Here is a 6,136-nt window from a genome sequence, read left to right on the forward strand (position 1 = left end):
AAGAGGACAAGTATCAGTGGCATGATCATGAGCTGTACAAATGCCACATACAGTTGCTGTTTTAGGTTTTGCTACTGCAAGTTGTTTGACTAAAGCGGTCAGCTCATCAATTCTGGTTTCTAAAGCTCTGTTCGAGGAACCTTGAATTTGATGTACACCCTTGGTCTGGACAGAATTGGTTCGAGTGGTGAACTGCTGGGAATTTAAGGACATATTTTCAATGAGGGCCCTGGCAGCAGCTGGAGTTTTGTCAACAAGTGCTCCACCACTAGCGGCATCAAGAATGTTTCTATCCATAGGTAATAACCCCTCATAAAAGTACTGAATGAGAAGTTGCTTGGTGATCTGATGTTGAGGACAGCTTGAAACCAACTTCTTGAACCTATCCCAGTGCTCAGCCAATGACTCGTTATCTTGTCTAATACCACAAATCTCTTTTCGGATTGAAGTAGCTCTAGAGGCAGGAAAATATCGCTCCAAGAACACTCTCTTCAGAGCATTCCAGCTTGTGATTGAATTCGGTTCGAGATCATATATCCAGTCCTTCGCTGCACCCTGCAAAGAAAAAGGAAAAGCACGAAGTTTGATATGATCTTCAGTGATCCCTTTGGGCTTCAATGGTGTAGAGCACACCACCTGGAATTCCTTCAAATGTTTGTGTGGATCCTCACCTGCAAGACCATTAAACTTTGGCAACAAGTGTATTAAACCCGATTTTAATTCAAAAGGAACAGCAACAGCATCATATTCAATACACAAGCCATTATAATTCACATCAGGGGCTGCAAGTTGCCTTAGAGTTCTATTTTCAGCCATTTCAAAAGCAAATTCAGAATCAGAATCAAACAAGTTATGTAAATAGTCAGACTCAGAATCATACTCAGCTATGATTGGTGAAGGTGAACTATTGCTAGCCTGGCCTGCTCTACGAAGTGTGTGCAAGGTTCTCTCTACCTCAGGATCAAAAGTAACAAGTTCAGAACAACGAGACCTAGTAGCCAGGACTAGTGCACAGCAATGTAGCAACAATCGTGAAAATGCCAACTATGTCCCTAAAACAAACACAATGAAGCAAATCGATTAAAAACAATTCAAAAAAATAAACTGACACCGAAAATAATCTAATGACGTAAAAATAAAATTTTGATATTTTTTTCGGAATTTTTCGACTCAATGAAAACAGAAACTAAATCATTAAAAATAGTAAAAAGGCTTTTTTCGCGATTTGAAAAATTTGTCACGTAAATACTCTGTAGTAGGTGACTTTTGATCGGAGAATTTTTTCACACCTAACTGTCGGGACAGATTTTCGAAACGGTGAAATTTTCCCAAAAACCGATTTTTCGACTCAAAAGGCGTTATGGCCGAAACCGTGAGGAACCTAGCACAAACACTACACATAAGACTCTAATATCAGTTAATATTCACAAGAATCCCTGGCAACGGCGCCAATTTGATCCGCCGTCGCTCGCGGGTCAAAAACGAGTTAATTTTATAAAACTGTAGTACAACGACAATGGCTCGAGTCGTATCGCAAGGATTCTTGATTTTTATTAACTAAAAGCTAAATCGATTTAGGGGGGGTTGGTTTGGTCGAAAAAATGATTATCAAAAGTGATTATGAAGATAAGCTGTTTTGAAATAAGTGATTATGAAATAAGTCAATCTACCGATTCGGTTCCTACTAATCATCGATTATTATAATTTCACTACCCTAAGCGGATTCCGTTCCTGTTCGATCACAAAATCAATTGACAAGCGCAACAATTTTATAGAATTATATTTCCCGTTTGCCGAATTAAGCATTCGGTTAAGCAAAAGGCGAATTAACGATTAAGCATACGATAAAACGCATAGAAATTTGGGAACCATAAATCAATCGAACCAAACAATCTACTTTACGAATAATCAGATTAAGCAAATGATAAACACAAAGTAGAATCGAAGGAATTAGAATTATAATGCAAAATTATATTAATCTCATAGTATTAGAACCTGAACACGGTAGATTAACTCAAAAGGATTAGTTCGCCATGGATCATGTAATGCTACACTACCGCGGCTGCTAACCTAAGGGACAATAGCACAACCCGTTTTACAATCCAACTGGGTCAAACATACGACCCAGGCCCAAAACTAATTGACCCGAAACTTAACTAAAACTAGTGCTGCAACTTCAACGAATTTTCTGGCCCTTCTACAGTCTGATTCTGACTTCGACTCCAACATAAGAATTGTAGCTCTTTCTCTTAGCTTTCCGTCGATTATTAGAACGCCTCAATCGGACTCCTGGAACACCAGTTGTGATTGTTTCCGTGCAGACTGCTAAAGCTGAAAATTAAATACGAAAATCAAATAACAATACAAATAAATTAAAATATAAAAACATTATAAAATACAAAAATAAAACAAGCAAACCATGGAAATGTATAAGTACAAACGTAGAGGAATGTGCATCAAAATGCACTGATCAGGTACCTAAGGAGAAGATAATTTATGTTGCAGATATCCTTGGCAGCAAAGAAGAAAAAGCAAAGCATGTCATGGTACCTGGACTCTGGGTGCTCGCGGCACATGACAGGAAGAAGGTCTATGTTCCAAGACCTGGTGCTTAAGTCTGCTGGAGAAGTAAAGTTTGGATGAGATCAGAAGGGCAAGATAATTGGCTCTAGAACCATAAGTATTGGTAACTCTCCTTCCATATCTAATGTACTTCTTGTAGAAGGATTAGCTCATAACTTATTGTCCATAAGTCAATTAAGTGACAATGGTTATGACATAATCTTCAATCAAAAGTCTTGCAAGGCTGTAAGTTAGAAGGATGGCTCAATCCTATTTACAGGCAAGAGAAAAAACAACATTTACAAGATTGATCGTCAAGATCTTAAGAATCAGAAGGTAACTTGTCTTATGTCTGTTAGCGAAGAGCAATGGGTCTGGCACAGAAGATTAGGCCATGCTAGTTTGAGAAAGATTTCTCAGATTAACAAACTAAATCTGGTCAGAGGACTCCCAAATCTGAAATATAAATCAGATGCTCTTTGCAAAGCATGTCAGAAGGGAAAGTTCTCCAAACCTGCATTCAAGTCTAAGAATGTTGTTTCTTCCTCTAGGCCCTAAAACTTCTGCACATTAATCTCTTTGGCCCAGTCAAAACAGCTTCTGTCAGAGGGAAGAAATTTGGATTAGTCATCGTAGATGATTATAGTCGCTGGACATGGGTAAAGTTCTTGAAACACAAGGATGAGTCTCATTCAGTGTTCTTTGACTTCTGCACTCAGATTCAATCTGAGAAAGAGTGTAAAATCATAAAGGTCAGAAGTAATCATGGTGGCGAATTTGAGAACAGATTCTTTGAGATTTATTTCAAAGAAAATGGTATTGCCCATAATTTCTCTTGCCCTAGAACTCCACAGCAAAATGGAGTTGTAGAGCGAAAGAATAGGACTCTACAAGAAATGGCCAGAACCATGATCAACGAAACCAATATGGCTAAGCATTTATGGGCAGAAGTAAGAAATATTGAATGTTATATTCAGAAAAGAATCTCTATAAGACCTATTCTTAATAAGACTCCTTATGAATTGTGTAAGAACAGAAAGACCAACATTTCATATTTTCATCCTTTTGGATGTACTTGTTATATTCTGAACACTAAGGATCATCTGAGTAAGTTTGATTCTAAGGCACAGAAGTGTTTCCTTCTTGGATATTCTGAACGCTCAAAAGGCTACAAAGTATACAATACTGAAACATTGATTGTTGAAGAATCAATTAACATCAGATTTGATGATAAGCTTGGTCTTGAAAAGCCAAAGCAGTTTGAGAATTTTGCAGATATTGAAGTCTGTGACTCAGAAGCTGGAGAACCCAAAAGCAAAGGATCAGAAGATCAAGTTGCTGCTTCTTTAGAGAATCTCAGAATTTCTGAAGAGCCAACTGTCAGAAGATCTTCTAGATTCACCTCTGCTCACTCAGAAGATGTCATTCTTGGAAATAAAGTAGATCCTATCAGAACCAGATCATTCCTTAAGAACAATGCAGAAGGTCAATTAGGTCTTGTTTCTTGATCGAGCCAACTTCTGTTGATCAAGCTCTAGAAGATGCAAACTGGATAATTGCCATGCAAGAAGAACTAAATCAGTTTACAAAGAATGATGTATGAGATCTTGTTCCTAGACCAAAAGGATTCAACATTATTGGAACCAAGTGGGTCTTCAGAAACAAGTTAAGCGAAAAAGGAGAAGTTGTAAGAAACAAAGCCAGACTGGTTGCTCAGGGCTATAGTCAGCAAGAAGGGATTGACTATACAGAAACCTTTGCACCAGTGGCCAGGTTAGAATCTATTCGCTTATTGATTTCCTTTGCCACTCAACATAACATCACTCTATATTAGATGGATGTTAAGAGTGCCTTCTTAAATGGTTATATAGAAGAAGAAGTATATGTCCACCAACCTCCTGGTTTTGAAGACTCTAAGTCTCTAGAACATGTTTCAAATTAAAGAAATCATTGTATGGATTGAAGCAAGCTCCTAGAGCTTGGTATGAAATATTAAGTTCTTTCCTTCTGAACAATGGTTTCACTAGAGGACAAGTGGATACTATTCTCTTCTGTAAAACCTTTAAGAATGATATTTTAATTTGTCAAATTTATGTTGATGATATTATCTTTGGAACATCTAATGCTACGCTTGGAAAGGAGTTTGCTGAGTCTATGCAGGCTGAGTTCGAGATGAGCATGATGGGAAAACTCAAGTACTTTCTTGGGATTCAAATCAATCAAACTTCTGATGGAACATATGTTCATCAAATGAAGTATGTGAAAGAACTTCTGAAGAAGTTTAATCTTTCTGAAAGCAAAGAAGCCAAAACTCCTATGCATCCAACGTGTGTCCTAGGTAAGTATGAGGTAAGTAAGAAGGTGGATCAGAAGTTGTACAGAGGTATGATTGGATCTCTTTTATATCTCACTGCTTCTAGACCTAATATTTTATTTAGTGTTTGTCTGTGTGCAAGATTCCAATCAGATCCTAGAGAATCTCACTTAACAGTTGTTAAGAGAATTCTGAGGTATCCGAAAGGTACTACTAATGTTGGTTTAGTCTACAGAAGATCTAAAGAATACAACTTAGTAGGATACTGTGATGCTGATTACGCTGGAGATAGAATTGAAAGAAAGAGTACTTCTGGAAGTTGTCAATTTCTTGGAAGTCGTCTAATCTCCTGGTACAGTAAGAAGCAAGCTACCATTGCCCTCTCTACTACAGAAGCATAATATGTTGCTGCTACTAGATGTAGTACACAGATGCTCTAGATGAAGAGTCAGCTAGAAGATTATCAGATATATGAGAGTAACATTCCAATCTTCTGTGATAATACTTCTGCTATATGTTTATTTAAGAATCCAATCTTACATTCCAAAGCTAAACATATTGAGATCAAACATCATTTCATTAGGGACTATGTTCAAAAGGGAGTTTTATCTTTGAACTTTGTTGATACAGACCATCAATGGACTGATATCTTTACAAAACCCCTTGCTGAAGATAGGTTTAAGTTCATTCTGAAGAATATCAATATGGATTTATGTCCAGAATGAGAAGATGAGAAGTTTTGACGTATGGATTAGTTCTGAAATGTTTTTTATCTTCTTATAAGAAGTTCTGATTCTGTTATTTCTAACGTTTCATTATCTAAGTTGATTCATAATCTCTTTTAAAGCAAAACAGCTATCACCAGCTTTCCAGATGTTGAACACGTGTTCACTATATTTGGACAAGCATGCGTACAGTTGAGGAGACGCCGCCCTAGATAACTGTGCAAATCATTTCAAATATTACGTTATCTCTCTTAACGTCATTTCTCATTAAATGCATTTGATTCTGTGTTTTCTGTAATCATATTCATTCAAACGCATATTGCATTTCTTTTCAAATCCATATCTATATAAACTCATCTCCATGACAATTCATCTCTTTACATTCTCTTTCTTCATTAATTGTCTCTTTCGTTCATCTCTCCTTCTCATTGTTGCATAAACCCTAGTTTCTAAACCGAATCTCAGAGTGAATTCATGCTTTCATCTTCAAGTACTCATAACAAAATGTCTTCTGCACATCTTGTTCAACACAAAT

Source organism: Vicia villosa, linkage group LG2 (assembly GCF_029867415.1).
Source record: "Vicia villosa cultivar HV-30 ecotype Madison, WI linkage group LG2, Vvil1.0, whole genome shotgun sequence".
In the NCBI taxonomy this organism is placed as follows: Eukaryota; Viridiplantae; Streptophyta; class Magnoliopsida; order Fabales; family Fabaceae; genus Vicia; species Vicia villosa.